Consider the following 18,254-nt stretch of genomic DNA (forward strand, 5'->3'; position numbering starts at 1 on the left):
AGAACGTTGGTTAGGCCACATTTGGAATACTGCATCCAGTTCTGGTCGCCACACTATCAGAAGGACGTGGAGGCTTTGGAGAGAGTACAGAAAATGTTTACCAGGATGTTGCCTGGTATGGAGGGTCATAGCTATGAGGAGAGATTGGGTAAATTGGGGATGATCTCCCTGGAAAGACGGAGGATGAGGGGCGACCTAATAGAGGTGTATAAAATAGGGTGAACAGTGGGAAGCTTTTTCCCAGGTCGGAGGTGACGAACACAAGGGGTCACAGGTTCAAGGCGAGGGGAGCAAGGTTCAACACAGATGTCAGGGGGACGTATTTTACACAGAGGGTGGTGGGGGCCTGGAATGTACTCCCAAGCAAGGTGATTGAGGCGGACACGCTGGGATCATTTAAGACTTATCTAGATAGTCACATGAACAGACTGGGAATAGAGGGATACAAACGAATGGTCTAGTTGGGCACATGAGCGGCGCAGGCTTGGAGGGCTGAAGGGCCTGTTCCTGTGCTGTATTGTTCGTTTGTTCATATGGAAACATATTAAATTTGTCATACACCAAAACTGATCGGGAATAAATTTAACACATGCAAAGGCCTTCTGAAATTAACTTACCCGGCACTCCAATTGCTGTGAGAACAGGTAGTAGACAGCCTCCATCTGAGTAATGCCTCTCAGCCCCATTATCTGGTGTTGCACAATCGTATCTTATTCAATGTGATAGAACAACTGTAAAAATAAAACAATGTTCAAAAATTTGCGATTTACTTATAGCAGTGCTGATCCCGAATGATGATCATAGATTGCATCCCCCAGGTTATTAATTCCATGCCCATGAACAAAAACAGGGTGTCCCTGTTGTGCACATATTCACTGTGGAGCTCATTAAAGAAGAGGCCCTTCTATATACACAAGGCTGAATCATGTTTGAGAAAAGGTTCTCAGAGTAACTTGTAACATACTTCCTGTGAACAATGTACATAATGTAGATCTTTTAGTCACATAATTATTCTCTGCACCTACATTTGAAGTGCTTACTTTTTATGATTTCCATAAGCTCCACATTTGATCTCTCCCTCTTGCAATTGTCCATCGCATTTATTGTTACAACCCACCATCTCCTTTCTCCAATTGACACCACCCTGTCTGTTTCTAGTTTCCTCATTCTTCCATCTTATATTCCCCTCAAGTCCTCCATTTAAAACAATATTCCCTTTATTGTCTGCATGTTTGCCATTCATATCGTCATCAATCAAAGATTCTCTTTTGGGTCATTGTTTGTGTGGAGTTTGTACATTCACCTTGTGTCTGCGTGGGCTTCCTCCTGGTTCTCCGGTTTCCTCCTGCAGTCGAGGATTTGGAGGTACGGTGGATTGGTACTGCTAAATTACCCCTTTGCGTCCAAAGGTTTTGTAGATTAGATGGATTCGGCATGGTTAATGTGGTGATGGTGGTGGAGGGGGGTGGTAACAGGGAGAGTGCGGGCGGGAGCGCCTGGGTCAGGCATTCTGTCAGAGATTCGAATGGCCTTCTGAACTGTCGGGATTATCTGATTGTATGAGTACTTGTCCGTACATATTGACGACGTATGGATGATAAATATGCATTCTATGCCTATAACAGCTTCAAAGTAGAACGTTCTTCCATGTCATTTCACATAGACGTAAGCAGTGAAAGTAAAATAAGGGAATGATAGGAGATCTGATATTGTGATGAATTTGCCGAGTTTTCTTTCCCAGGAAAGGGCGCAGAAGGTCAGACAGCGACTGACCAGATGCAGAGATGGTCTAAACTCAAGATCAGTCTGTAAAGTGATATGATGTTCTAGTGTTAAGACAGTCCGATACCACAGATTTCGATTGTTCCCGTTGGATATATTCCGCTATGAGAAGTCGGTGTTGTACTGTGCTGGTATTATGCGACAGAACGGTTGTAATGGACGGGACAGGGTGAACTGAAATATAAATTAGATGTTGCTTGGAGATGGCGAACGTAAGACTGACCAGCAGAGCAGCTGAAAATTAACACTGCAACTAACATCGACATAGATACAAATTGCAGCAACAGGTGAACAAGAAGGGTTATGAATGTTTTGGAGCATCACTCAGAAGATTCAGCCAGCTTTAGATAACCTTGTAATCATTAAGGAGATTGGAGATGTGCTTTCTAGAAATAATGGGTTGAAGTTAGAGCTGTAGTCAATAAATGGGAGCCTCACAAAAGTTTATTTGTCATCCAAATGTTATAGGGTTGAGTGTAAGGTCAGGGTGATGGCGTCTGTCGTGGAACTGTTGTGACGCTAGGCTAACTGTAATAAGCAATCTGGGAGGCCAGAGTTAGTGTCATGACGAACCTTTCAAGAAACTTAATGATAAGAACATAAGAACATAAGAACTAGGAGCAGGTGTAGGCCATCTGGCCCCTCGAGACTGCTCCGCCATTCAATAAGATCATGTCTGATCTTTTTGTGGACTCGGCTTCATTACCTGCCCGCTCACCATAACCCTTAATTCCTTTTATGTTTCTAAATTTATCTATCCTTGCCTTAAAAACATTCAGTGAGGTAGCCTGAACTGCTTCACTGGGCAGGGAATTCCACAGATTCACAACCCTTTGTGTGAAGAAGTTCCTCCTCAACTCAGTCCTAAATCTGCTTCCCCTTATTTTGAGGCTACGCCCCCTAGTTCTAGTTTCTACCGCCAGTGGAAACAACTTCCCTGCTTCTATCTTATCTATTCCCTTCATAATCTTATATGTTTCTATAAGATCTTCCCTCATTCTTCTGAATTTCAATGAGTATAGCCTCAGTCTACACAGTCTCTCCTGATAAGTCAACCCTCTAAACACCTCGTAAATCTCCTCTGCGCCCCCTCCAGTGCCAGTATATCCTTTCTCAAGTAAGGAGACCAAAACTGTACACAGTACTCCAGGTGTGGCCTCTCCAGCCCCTGATACAGCTGCAACATAATCTCGCTGTTTTTAAACTCCATCCCTCTAGCAATGAAGGACAAAATTCCACTTGCCTTCTTAATTACCTGCTGCACCTGCAAACCAACTCCTTGAGATTCCTGCACAAGGACATCCAGGTCCCTTTGCACAGCAGCATACTGCAATTTTTCACCATTTAAATAATGTCAATTTTGTTGTTATTCCTACCAAAATGGATGACATCACATTTACCAACATTGTACTCCATCTGCCAGACCCTCGCCCACTCACTTAGATCATCTACATCCCTTTGCCGACTTTCAGCGTCCTTTGCACACTTTGCTCATCCACCCATCCTCGTGTCATCTGCGAATTTTGACACACTACACTTGGTCCCCAACTCCAAATCATCTAAGTAAATCGTAAACAATTGCGCTCCCAACACTGATGGATGTCAGAGCCACCGGATGAAAGTCATTAAGGCATGGTACCTGGCCTGTCTTTGGCACAGAGGTGATGTTTGTCGTCTTGAAGCAGGTAGAGACCTCAGCTCGGTGGAAGGGGAGTTTTAAGGATGTCTGTGAATACTCCCGCCAGCTGGTCCATGAAGGATTTGAGGGCTCGTCCGGGTTACCCATCCGGGGAAATTACTTCCCGTGGGTTGACTTTCGAGTAGCCTGATCTGCGGACTGCGATGGTGACCTCGAAAACCTCTTCGGCCGAGGTCTCCAGGGCAGAAGGTTTCCGCTCACTGACCTCTTGCTCAAATCAGGCATAGAATGCATTGAGCGCATAGGGGTGCATTGTTGCTGGCGATTCTACATGCCTTCATCTTGTATCTTGTTATGTCATGCAGACCTTGCCATAATCGGTGGGAGTCCGTGTGGCGAGCCTGGGACTCTAGCTTCGTCTGGTGCTGCCTTTTAGCATCTTTGATAGTTCTCAGTTGATCGTCTCTGAGCTCTTGCATCGGTCAGGTTCCCCTGACGTCAGCGCCTCAGACAGACTTTAGCAAGCGGTGGATGTCAAATTGAAACCCGATTAAAATTATCCTTCAGTCATGAGGAAGAACTCCGTTAAATGCAGTCGCTGGTGTAAATGTTGGGACCGAGGTTTGGTTTAATGTCTGGAATTAAGAACATTATTGAGGGAGATAAAGGAACAAAGTGAGTTGCAGAGTGCAGAATGCTGAAATTTGATGAGGAGAAAGTGCGAGGAACGGGAATCGAGTGTTTGGACTAACGAGAGTTTTATGCAGTTGCAACATATCCTCCCTGCCAAAAAAAATGCTTATTAACTTATTAAATGTATTTCCGATCAGTGTTTTGTGATTGTTGGTCACTTATTTTAGATTCTGTTTAATTTCTTACAAATCAACATTATCTGATTACCTGCGTTTCCAAACTTTGAATCAATGCATCATTCATTCACAACTCTTCTATGTAAAGCCCATTGCGAATATCATCTCGATGTGAAAATGAAATGTGTGAATCATCACATCAAACCATTCTGATGGAGACTTCTCCCATTGGCAAATAACTGTCAAAAAAGGGTGAGGGAGATTACACTGTCAGTTACTCTGTCAGGCTAGTCTTTTGATACAAGATACATGTTTATTATCAGATTGTTAATTAATTCTGGTTCAGTGCTTATTATTCAATAGAATAAGGTCGGTTCCTCGCAGTTTTAAAGTGTCTTGTTTCAACAAAATCTCTTGGATTCAAAATACAAATCACAGATTTGAAAGTAATTCCCGTTTAGGTGAAAGAGCCGGTCGCTGTATTAAAACACACAGAGAAAAATGTCGCCTGGCTGTTGGTGTGGTGGGCCTCCCTCTCACTAACTCACAAACCCCGCGATCTCTATATGAAAACCGTTGTTCCTGACTCGGGATGTCACGGATACATAAGTGTGTTGTTCTAAAAGAACAACGATTGTCCCTTTAAGGGGAACGCAGCAAAGTAAGGGTCACATGACCTGTTTTGACCTTAAAAGGAAAACCTTCACAACATTCTTTGTTGGCACTCACTGTCTCCTAAATTTGAAAACATTTCAAGTGCTGAAGTCAGTTTTGTGTGATGTGTTTAAATATAATGAAAAGTCTTGCCAAGGACAATTGAATCCCCAATGCCTATGTAAGAGCGGGGAAACGAATCATTATCTTAAACAGGAATAGCTTAATTGGTGAAAAGTGTAGAATGATCTGGGCTTTACTTTCGGCATTTTATAAATGACCTGGATGAGGATGTGGAAGGATGGGTTGGCAAGTTTGTTGATGACACAAAGGTTGGTGGGGTTGTGGATAGTGTAGAGGGATGTCAGCAGTTGCAACGAGACATAGATAAGACGCAAGACTGGGCGGAGAAGTGGCAGATGGACTTCAACCCAGATAAGTGTGTGGTGGTTCATTTTGGCAGGTTGAATAGGATGAAAGAATATAATATTAAGGGTAAGACGCTCGGCAGTGTGGAAGATCAGAAGGATCTTGGGGTCCGGGTTCAGAGGATGCTCAAAGCAGCGTCGCAGGTGGAGGCTGTGGTTAAGAAGGCATATGGAATACTGGCCTTCAATAGAGGAATTGAGTTTAGAAATCGGGAGATAATGCTGCAGCTGTATAGGACCCTGGTCAGACTCCACCTGGAGTACTGTGCCCAGTTCTGGTCGCCTCATTACAGAAAGGATGTGGAAGCCGTAGAAAGGGTGCAGAGGAGATTTACAAGGATGTTACCTGGATTAGGTGGCATGCCTTATGAGGATAGGTTGAGAGAGCAAGGTCTTTTCTCCTTGGAGAGGCGAAGGATGAGGGTGATCTGATAGAACATAGAACATAGAACATTATAGCGCAGTACAGGCCCTTCAGCCCTCGATGTTGCGCCGACCAGTGGTACCAAACTAAAGCCCCTCTAACCTACACTATTCCAATATCATCCATATGTTTATCCAATAACCACTTGAACGCTCTCAACGTTGACGAGTCCACCACTGCTGCAGGCAGGGCATTCCACGCCCTTACTACTCTCTGAGTAAAGAACCTACCTCTAACATCTGTCCTATATCTCTCACCCCTCAATTTAAAGCTTTGTCCCCTCATGCTAGCCAACACCATCCGAGGAAAAAGGCTCTCACTATCCACCCTATCTAATCCTCTGATCATCTTGTATGCCTCTATTAAGTCACCTCTTAATCTTCTTCTCTCTAACGAAAACAACCTCAAGCCCCTCAGCCTTTCCTCATACGATTTTCCCACCATACCAGGCAACATCCTGGTAAATCTCCTCTGCACCCTTTCCAACACTTCCACATCTTTCCTATAATACGCCGACCAGAACTGTACGCAATACTCCAAATGCGGCCGCACCAGAGTTTTGTACAGTGGCAGCATGACCTCCTGGCTCCGAAACTCAATCCCTCTACCAATAAAAGCTAACACACCGTACGCCTTCTTAACAACCTTATCAACCTGGGTGCCAACTTTCAGGGATCTATGCACATGGACACCCAGATCCCTCTGTTCATCCACACTACCAAGTACCTTACCATGAGCCCAGTACTCTGTATTCCTGTTACTCCTTCCAAAGTGAATCACCTCACACTTTTCCGCATTAAACTCCATTTGCCACCTCTCAGCCCAGCTCTGCAGCTTATCTATGTCCCTCTGTAACCTGCCACTTCCCTCCGCACTGTCTACAACTCCACCAATTTTAGTGTCATCCGCAAATTTACTAATCCATCCTTCCACGCCCTCATCCAAGTCATGAATAAAAATGACAAACAGCAGTGGCCCCAAAACAGATCCTTGCGGTACACCACTAGTAACTGAACTCCAGGATGAATATTTCCCATCAGCCACCACCCTCTGTTTTCTTACAGCTAGCCAATTCCTGATCCAAACCACTACATCACCCTCAATCCCATGTTTCCCTATTTTCAGCAAAAGCATACCATGGGGAACCTTATCAAACGCTTTGCTGAAATCCATATACACCACATCAACCGCGTTACCCTCATCCACCTCTTTGGTCACATTCTCAAAGAACTCAATAAGGTTTGGGAAGCACGACCTACACTTCACAAAACCGTGCTGACTATCCCGAATCAAATTATTCATTTCCAGGTGATTATAAATCCTATCTCTTATAATCCTTTCCAATACTTTGTTCCCTTCGCTGAAACATTTAGTATACTTTGCCTTTGTTGTGTCATGACGAATGAATACCTTGAGCCAAAGTAGGCATTGGCAACAGGACTTAGAAACATAGAAAACGACAGCACAAAACAGGCCCTTCGGCCCCACAAGTTGTGCCGAACATATCCCTACCTTTTAGGCCTATGTATAACCCTCCATCCTATTAAGTCCCATGTACTCATCCAGGAGTCTCTTAAAAGACCCTATTGAGTTTGCCTCCACCACCACCGATGGCAGCCGATTCCACTCGCCCACCACCCTCTGTGTGGAAAAACATACCCCTAACATTTCTCCTGTACCTACCCACCAGCACCTTAAACCCGTGTCCTGTCGTAGCAGCCATTTCCACCCTGGGAAAAAGCCTCTGAGAGTCCACCCAATCTATGCTCCTCAACATCTTATATACTTCTATTAGGTCTCCTCTCACCCTACGTCTCTCCAAGGAGAAAAGACCGAGCTCCCTCAGCCTATCCTCATAAGGCATGCCACTCAATCCAGGCAACATCCTTTGTAAATCTCCTCTGCACCCTTTCAATCTTTTCCACATCCTTCCTGTAATGAGGCGACCAGAACTGAGCACAGTACTCCAAATGGGGTCTGACCAGGGTCTTATATAGCTGCATCATTATCCCCGGACTCCTAAACTCAATCCCTCTATTGACAAAGGCCAGCACACCATACGCCTTCTTTACCACCTCCCCCACCTGCGGGGCCGATTTTAGAGTCCTGTGGACCCGGACCCCATGGTCATTCTGATCCTCTACCGTACTAATAGTCTTTCCCTTTATATTGTACTCCTTCATCCCATTTGACCTGCCAAAATGGACCACTACGCATTTATCTGGGTTGAAGTCCATCTGCCACTTCTCTGCCCAGTCTTGCATCCTATCTATGTCCCTCTATAACTTCTGACATCCCTCCAGACTATCCACAACGCCACCAACCTTTGTGTCGTCGGCAAACTTACCAACCTATCCCTCCACTTCCTCATCCAGGTCATTTATGAAAATGACAAACAGCAAGGGGCCCAGAACAGATCCTTGGGGCAGACCACTGGTGACCGACCTCCAATTAGAAAAAAGACCCATCTATACGCACTCTCTGCCTCCTTTGGGCAAACCAGTTCTGGATCCACAGGGCAGCAGCCCCTTGGATCCCATGCCCTCTCACTTTTTCGAGAAGCCTTGCATGGGGGACCTTATCGAAGGGCTTGCTAAAATAGATATAAACCACATCTACCGCTTTCCCTTCGTCAATGTGTTTCGTCACATTTTCGAAGAACTCCACCAGGCAAGTAAGGCACGATCTGCCTTGACAAAGGCATGCTGAGTATTCTTGAGCATAATAAACCTCTCGAAATGCTCATAAATCTTGTCCCTCAGGATCTTCTCCACCAGCTTACCAACGAGGTTAGACACACCGGTCGGTAATTTCCTGGGCTATCCCTATTCCCCTTCTTGAAAATAGGAACCACATCCGCAATCCTCCAATCCTCCGGCACCTCTCCCGTCTCCATCGACGACGCAAAGATCATCGCCAGAGGCTCTGCAATCTCTTCCCTCGCCACCCACAGTAACCTGGGGTACATCCCATCCGGACCTGGCGACATATCTATCTTGATGCCATTCAAATATTCCAGCACAACCTCTTTGTTAAAGTCCACATACTCAATCTTTTCAGTCCACCGCAAGCCCACAGTCCATCCACCCATGTCCTTCTCCTCTGTGAAAACCGAGGCAAAATACTCATTAAGCACCTCTGCCATTTCTACTGGTTCCGTACAGATTTTCCCGCCTTCACCATCTATAGGCCCTATTCCTTCATGTCTCATCTCTTCACATATTTATAGAACGCCTTAGGGTTTTCCTTAATTCTACTTGCCAAGGCCTTCTCGTGACCCCTTCGGGCTCTCCTAATTTCCTTCTTTAGTCCCTTCTTACAAGCCATATACTCATCTAGATTCCTATCTTCGCCAAGCTCTCTGAACCTTTTGTACATTTTCCTTTCCTTCTCGACTAGGTCCCGCACAGCTTTTGTGCACCACGGTTCCTTTAACCTACCAACGCCTCCCTGTCTGCTCGGAACATTGTCCTGTCGAACCCTAGACAGACATTCCTTGAAAAACTGCCACCTCTCTTCAGTACATTTCCCCGAGAATACCTCCTTCCAATTTACTCCTCTAATTTGCTGCCTTATGTCTTCATATTTCCCCTTGCTCCATATAAACACTTTCCTAGCTTGCCTGATCCTCTCTTTTTCCAATGCAAGCATAAAGGAGAGAGAGTTATGATCGCTATCCCCAAGATGTTCTCCCACTGAGAGATCTGACACCTGTCCAGGCTCATTGGTCAGTATCAGATCAAGTACAGCCTCTCCTCTTGTAGGCTTGTCCACATGCTGTGTCAGGAAACCCTCCTGAACACATCTTGATCCCTGGACCCTGCTGTTAAAAGTATGTCGCATTACTGACTAAGCTACCCGGAGTCGAATCAACTGCCTTCTCAATGTTGTCTTCACAATCTGACAAGAGGCATCGCAGCATTTATCTTCGGCCTGCTTTGGTAATTCCCCCTCTCTTGCTCATTTCCCTCACAGCAGACAGACAGCCTCGTGCTGACTTTATTTCACTATTCTTGTAATTTTCACAATTGCTCGCTCCTTGCCAGTGGCATGCAATGTGACAACTGTTAGCCAGATATTCTACAATCACAGTTCACAGCTTTACAATCTGTGTTGATTTCGGTGAGATGTTAAGTTGCAGAAGATGGAGTGAGAAGTTACAAAGACACATCGATAGACTTCATGGGTTAAAAAGTTTTCATCTGATGCTTCTTCTGGCAAAGTGTAAATTTCTGACAATCACATTGAAGTTAAAATTCTAACTTGTGCGAATTACAAATTGTTGGAAGTAAATAGGCTAAAGTTCTCATTTAAAAACTCCATGATTTATCTCTCAGAAATTTATCACGACAGGAACATGACAGAAACCATTCAATTCTTGCTCAGTAATGGAGAGCAAAAATGCAAAACACCCCATACAGAAGGTGTTTTGCATCCAAAGGTAATTGCAAAATCGCAAACTTAATCTGGTGTGGAGTCGTCTGCTCATAATCAATTTCGCAGGTGCTGTTCCTGTAGTGGCATGGGAGTCGGGTGGGGGGGGGGGGGGGGCTGTGGGGGGAGGTGGATTGTCCTGTAGTCAAATAACCAACAGGAGAGCTTGATGTCCATTACTGCTGCCGGGTTTTTTTTAACCCGACTTTTAATGCCTGGACTGCTCTTCCAGTGAGATCATTTAATGCTGCATGACATTGTGCCGTTCTGATTTGTCAAATGCCATTCGACTTCTTGAACCTGGTGAACTCCTGGCTTGAAAAAAGCTTGTCCATTGTCAGAGACCAACATCTCCGGGATCTCATGTCTCATAAATAAGCTGTGAAGTTTCTCTATCTTTATCGCAGTTTCCGCCAAATGCACTCTATGTACGCCCAACCACTTTGAATGGGCGTCCACTATGACTAAGAAGATGGATCCCATGAAAGGCCTGCATAATCCAAGTGCAGCCGAGCACATGGCCTCCCCAGCCATTCCCACGGGCGCAGTGGAGCTGCTGGTGGCACCTTGCTGGCTTTCCTGGAACTGACCTACAAGCGCCACTATGTTCACGTCCATTCCGGGCCACCAAACATAGCTTCTGTTCAGCACCTTCATATTGGACACTCCTGGGTGACCGTGATGTAGTTCAACCAGTATTGCACACCGGCCCTGACTTGTGACCCCATAGCAACATTCTGTCTTCTACCGTGAGCTGCTCTCTTCTACTCCAAAAATGTCGGATTTGGGGTTTCACTGGCCTTTCCATTTCCCCCCGATCTAACTGTTACTTCACTTTTATATAACCGTGCACCTGAACTCCACGACCCTCTGTTCCACGATATCCCCAAAGGTCATTCCATTCATGGTGAAAGTCCTTTCTTGGAATGACTTTCCAAAATGCAACACCTCACTCTGATCTGTATTGAACTCCATTTGCGAATTCTCCGCCCACTTCCCCAGCTGATCAAGATCCTCCTGCAATTTCTGATAAGCTTCCACACTATATACAATACCACCTATTTTAGTGTCATCTGCAAACTTACTGATAATGCCTCTGCATTCTCACCCAAATCATTGATATTCGTGTACTGTTCCCTGCTCTTCTCTTCACACCTGTCTGAGAAAGTCGCCATTAGTCGGACATCCATTCTCTGTACAATGGAAGTATAAAAAGACACACACACAATCACATGGGCACATTCAAGCACGAAGTCACAGACAGACACAGATAAACATAATTGCTCGCATTCATACACTGACACACAGACAAAGACAGAGACCTACATGCTTAATATCAATCTCACACTCGTCACTGTGAGAGGACACTGAAAGACAACACAAGCAAAGGATTTTTTTGTGTGAGTTTCGTGAAATTAGATGACATACATATAGCCCAAGGTGCAAAGACGATTAAGAATTTGCCGGCAGTCTGTGGGTACCTGAACAAATATGAAATGGGACATGCTATAAAGCTTCAATGGCAATATTTGATGGTGTAAATTATTCGGCAGCAGGGTTGATGTGATAAAGCGTGGGATACAGTTTGAATATGAAGCTGCAGTGTGAATCGTTCTTATTGTATGACTGTATGGATGGATGGGTGGATGGAGCGAATTTGAGAAGTTGAAGATTAGATTTGAAGTGTTTCCCAGTCCCTTTGAACAAACTGAACTGGAGAAGTGTTTGGACGGAGAGACTGTGCCGGCTGTTGCTCCCCCTCCTTGCAACGGGAGCCACTGCCGCTGCTCCCCCCCATGTCACCTCAGTCCCTGGCGCTGCTCGTTGGTGGAACATCCGTGGACGGAAGAGGCGGCAGCCATGTTGGAATTACACCAGACTGGCCGCCAGATTGTAATGACGTCAGAGCGGCCTACCCCATTTGAGTGACGTTAGCGCACTGTCTCTGAATGCCATCAAGCAATGTTGGGCTCAATTGTTGGAAATTAAATGGTAGGAAAGCTCTCGTAGTCGAAAGAAAGCAAAATAAAAAGGAAATGGTGCAAGTCAAACGTTCTCTTTCAAAATAACTGAGAAAGGGGTAGTGTTCTCAAGATAGTTCAGATAATTATTTTAGCGTAGGTGAAGTTTCAAGTTTATTTATTCGTGTCACAAGTAGGCTTAAATTCACAATGCGATGAAGTTACTGTGAAAATCTCCTTGTCTCCACATCCTGTCGCCTGTTCGGGTGCATTAGGGAGAATTTAGCATGGCCAATGTACCTAACCAACACGTTTTTCAGACTGTGGGATGAAACAGAAGCACCCAGAGGAAACCTGCGCAGACGGGGAGAACGTGCAAACTCCACACAAACAGTGATCCATGCTGTGAATCGAACCTGGATCCCTGGCGTTGTGATGCGACAGTACTATCCACTAAATGAATATTTTTCATCGGTATTCACACTGAGATGCAGGCTGTTGGACTGATTGGGATTGATGTTCATAAGGAGGAGGTGTTAGCAATTCTGGAAAGGGTAAAAATAGATAAGTTGCCTGGGTCGGATGGGATTTATCCTAGGATTCTCTGGGAGGCTAGAGAAGAGATTGCAGAGCCTTTGGCTTTGATCTTTGTGTCGTCATTTCTACAGGAACAGTGCCAGAAGACTGGAGGATAGCAAATGTTGTCCCCTTGTTCAAGAAGGGGGGTAGGGACAACCCTGGTAATTATAGACTGGTGAGCCTTACTGCTGTTGTGGGCAAAGTATTGGAAAGGATTATAAGAGACAGGATTTATAATCACCTAGAAAGGAATAATTTGATTCGGGATAGTCAGCACGGTTTTGTGAAGGGTAGGTCATGCCTCACAAACCTTATTGAGTTATTTGAGAAGGTGACCAAAGAGGTGGATGAGGGTAAAGCGGTTGATGTGGTGTATATGGATTTCAGCAAAGTGTTTGATAAGGTTCCCCATGGTATGCTTTTGCAGAAAATAGGGACACATGGGATTGAGGGTGATGCAGTGGTTTGGATCAGGAATTGGCTAGCTGTAAGAAAACAGAGGGTGGTGGCTGATGGGAAATATTCATCCTGGAGTTCAGTTACTAGTGGTGTACCGCAAGGATCTGTTTTGGGGCCACTGCTGTTTGTCATTTTTATTAATGACCTGGATGAGGGCGTGGAAGGATGGATTAGTAAATTTGCGGATGACACTAAAATTGGTGGAGTTGTAGACAGTGCGGAGGGAAGTGGCAAGTTACAGAGGGACATAGGTAAGCTGCAGAGCTGGGCTGAGAGGTGGCAAATGGAGTTTAATGCGGAAAAGTGTGAGGTGATTCACTTTGGAAGGAGTGACAGGAATACAGAGTACTGGGCTCATGGTAAGATACTTGGTAGTGTGGATGAACAGAGGGATCTGGGTGTCCATGTGCATAGATCCCTGAAAGTTGGTACCCAGGTTGATAGGGTTGTTAAGGCATACAGTGTGTTAGCTTTTATTGGTAGAGGGATTGAGTTTCGGAGCCAGGAGGTCATGCTGCAACTGTACAAAACTCTGGTGCGGCCGCATTTGGAGTATTGCGAACAGTTCTGGTCGCCATATTATAGGAAAGATGTGGAAGTGTTGGAAAGGGTGCAGAGGAGATTTACCAGGATGTTGCCTGGTATGGTGGGAAAATCGTATGAGGAAAGGCTGAGGGGCTTGAGGTTGTTTTCGTTAGAGAGAAGAAGGTTAAGAGGTGACTTAATAGAGGCATACAAGATGATCAGAGGATTAGATAGGGTGGATAGTGAGAGCCTTTTTCCTCGGATGGTGATGGCTAGCACGAGTGGACATAGCTTTAAATTGAGGGGTGAGAGATATAGGACAGATGTCAGAGGTAGGTTCATTACTCAAAGAGTAGTAAGGGCGTGGAATGCCCTGCCTGCAGCAGTAGTGGACTCGTCAACATTAAGAGCATTCAAATGGCTATTGGGTAAACATATGGATGATATTGGAATGGTGTAGATTAGAGGGGCTTTAGATTGGTTCCACTGGTCGGCACAACATCGAGGGCCGAAGGGCCTGTACTGCGCTGTAATGTTCTATGTTCTATGATCTATTTGCTGAGGAGAGCTGTTGCTTGATTTTCTTGAACGCGCATTCTTGGCGGGCAGACCATTCCCAGGCTTGACCCTCTTTTTTGTAACTGGTGCAGGGGATCCAAGATGGAGGCCCTGCCTTGGATGAATTTCCCACAATACATCACCAGCCCTAAAAGCGACCCAAACTCCTTGATTGTGGTGGGAGTCGGGGCATTGTTGATTGACTGAACCTGATCCTCCAGAGGAGGTAGGCATGATTTATCGACTGTAACCCAGATAGGTTACTTGTGGTGCTAAAAATAAACATTTATCTGTCTTTAAGTGCACACCCACTGCTGGAAATCTTCTAAGAATTCCTCAAGGTTCTTCAGGTGTTCTGCCCTCATTTTCCCGATGATGACGACATTGCCCAGGGAAATGGTGACCTGCGTTCACCCTTGTAGTATAGAGTCATAGAGGTTTGCAGCATGGAAACAGACCCTTTGGCCCAACTTGTCCATAACACCTGTTTTCTAAACCCCTAAGCTAATCCCAATTGCCCGCATTTGGCCCATATCTCTCCATACCCATTTTACCCATGTACTTGTCTAAATGCTTTTTGAAAGACAAAATTGTTCCAGCCTCGACTACTACGTCTGGCAGCTTGTTCCAGACACTCATCACCCTCTGTGTGAACAAAATGCCCCTCTGGACACTTTTGTATCTCGCCCCTCTCACATTGAACCTATGTCCTCTAGTTTTAGACTCCCCTACCTTTGGGAAAAGATATTGACGATCAAGCTGATTTGTGCCCCTCATTATTTTACAGACCTCTATAAGATCACCCCTCAGCTTTCTATGCTCCAAAGAAAAAAGTCCCAGTCTATCCAGCCTCTCCTTATAATTTAAACCATCAAGTCTGGGCAGTAAATCTTTTCTGCACTCTTTCTAGTTTCATAATATCCTTTCTATAATCGGGTTACCAGAACTGTACACAGTATCCCAAGTGTGGCCTGACCAATGAATTGTACAACTTCAATAAGACGTCCCAACTTCTGTATTTAAAGTTCTGAACGATGAAACCAACCATGCTGAATGCCTTCTTCACCACTCTGTCCACCTGTGACTCCACTTTCAAGGAGCTATAAACATGTACCCCTAGATCTCTTTGTTCTGTAACTCTCCCCAACGCCCTCCGATTAACTGAGTAAGTCCTGCCCTGGTTCAATCTACCAAAATGCATCATCTCCCATTTATAAATTAAACTCCATCTGCGATTCGTCAGCCCACTGGCCCAATTGATCAAGATCCCATTGCAATCGGAGATAACATTCTTCACTGTCCACTATGCCATCAATCTTGGTATCATTTGCAAACTTCCAAACCATGCCTCCTATATTCTCATCCAAATCATTAATATAAATGACAAATAACAGTCGACCCAGCACTATGTTGTCCATCCTTCCTTGAAAGATCACACAGGCTGACGATGCCCCAAAGGGTAATCTTTTATGCTAAAAAGGCCCTTCTGTGTGTTGATTGTGGAGAATGTTTTGTGAATCTTCGTCCACCTTCAGCTGAAGGTAAGTGTGACTAATGTTTAGTTTAGAGAATAAGAGTCCTCCTGCCAGCTTTGCGTATAAATCCTCGATGCGGGGAATTGGGTATTTATCCAGTTGTGAGTGACGAATTATTGTCTGTTTAAAATCTCCACAAAGACGAAACGAGCCGTCCGGCTTTAGAATAGGCACCACGGGTGCCGCCCATTCTGCAAACTGGACCAGTTTCATTCTGCCTTCGTGCTCCAATTTTTGATTTCCATATCCACATTTTCCCTTAATATGAATGTTACCGGCCAGGCCTTGCAGAATTTTGGGACTGCCTCCAGATCGACATGTAATGTCACTTTTGCTCCTTTAATTGTTCCTAGCCCTTCCCGAAAAACATCCGAGTATTTGCACAGGACTTTGCTCAGGCGACCATTTTCTGGCTGGAAAATGTTTACCCAGTCCAGTTGGATCTCCTTTCGCCAATTTCGTCCCAGTAGTCACGGTCCTGAATGTTCCACTACTGTCAAAGATAGCCTCACCATTGGTTTTCCATAAGCAACAGGCACATGGGTTGTGTCCAACAGTTTCAGTGGCTCCCCTGGATATGTCCTCATTCTTGCCAAGGTCTCGGTTACGGATAAGGGTTCGAGTCCAGTGCGATTTTTGTTGACCACTGTTTCACCTACCCCGGATACGGCTGCGCCTGTGTCGACCTCCAATAATATTGAACGTCCATTCAGCCTTCTGGACAATTTAATTGGTTCCAATTTGGTCATTGCTATTCAAAGTACTTGTTCCTCATTGGAGCAAGGTAGGGTTTCAAGGGTGCACATTCTGGAACTTTGTTTTTCATCTGCAACTCTGAATACTGGCAACAGCTGCAGTTCTTGCCGGCCGGGACTCTGCAGGGATGGATGTCTGTCTACTCCTAATTTGGACCTGTTTAGGAGTGGTTCTGTGTGTGGGCCTGGGTTCCCTAGAATCTGAATCCTTCCTGAGGGCTGCTATATAGTTGCCTGCCCCACAAGTGGTAGTCCCTTAACTCATTTCCACTGGTGTCGGTACCTACCTCCAGAAGAATACCCTGTAGCTCATGGGTTCCACTTGCCACTTTTTCCATCGGCAAGGTCAGCTGCAATGCTTGTTGGCAGTCCATCTTGGTCTCCACCAACAGACGTTTTTGCGTGGCCATCTTATTGATTCCACACACCAAACGGCCACTGAGCTTCTCATTTAACGTCAACTCGAATTCGCAAACGTCTGCTAACCGTTTTAATCTCGTCTGGAAATTAATGACTGACTCCCCCGTCTCTCAGAATGCTGAGAAAACCTGTACTTTCGCAGGATTAGAGGTGGCTTCAGGTCATAGTAATCTTTTACTAAGTCTGTCAATTCCAGGAAGTTTTTGTGTCTGCTGCTCCCGAAAAGATAAACTGCGCATAACAGCGAAAGGTGTGGGCACACAAGTGGTCAGCAGCATGACCCGATGCTTTTCATCGGCGACTATGTTGTTTGCTCTGAAGAAATACTTCATCTGCTCTACATATTGGGACAGTAAGAAGTCTCACAACACCAGGTTAAAGTCCAACAGGTTTATTTGGTAGCAAATACCATAAGCTTTCGGAGCAATGCTCCTTCGTCAGATGGAGTGGTCTCTGTTGTCAAACAGGGCACAGACACAGAAATCAAATTACAGAATACTGATTAGAATGCAAATCTCTACAGCCAGCCAGGTCTTAAATGCACAGACAATGTGGGTGGAGGGAGCATTCAACACAGGTTAAAGAGATGTGTATTGTCTCCAGACAGTACAGCTTGTGAAATTGTGCAAGTCCAGGAGTCAAGCTGTGGGGGTTACTGATAATGTGACATAAATCCAACATCCCGGTTTAGACCGTCCTCATGTGTGCGAAACTTGGCTATCAGTTTCTGCTCAGTGACTCTGCGCTGTCGTGTGTCGTGAAGGCCGCCTTGGAGAACGCTTACCTGAAGATCCAAGGCTGAATGCCCGTGACTGCTGAAGTGCTCCCCCACAGGAAGAGGACAGTCTTGCCTGGTGATTGTCGAGTACATATTGGGCCCAGCCTTCCATGGCAGGGTCAAAATAATCCAGTTTCCCCAATAGAGGCATGTTTTCCAGGACTAGAGGATCTGACACTACCGATTAAATCCAAAGCAATAGGCTGCCTGATTGCCCCATTGATTTGGCCCTTAATCAGGGAGTTCACATTCAAGCAGGCCATCTTCAATTGCCTGATTAAATTCGTTACAAAGAGTTAACGAGAGATAGTAACGAAGGTTAAAGTAGACAGACAGATGGGGAGAGTAAACATGATGGAAAGGGAAAGGTGGATGTTGTGACTGTTGTGTTTAGATTCTGAGGACAAGACGATCAATGTGATGGTCGATTCAGTGAGAGGGCTCGGTGATGAAGCAGTGAAAAAAAACCATTGTGGAAAGGTTAACAGACTGTAATGCATGGAGGAGCATCAAC

Source organism: Mustelus asterias, chromosome 29 (genome assembly GCF_964213995.1).
Source record: "Mustelus asterias chromosome 29, sMusAst1.hap1.1, whole genome shotgun sequence".
Classification (NCBI taxonomy): domain Eukaryota; kingdom Metazoa; phylum Chordata; class Chondrichthyes; order Carcharhiniformes; family Triakidae; genus Mustelus; species Mustelus asterias.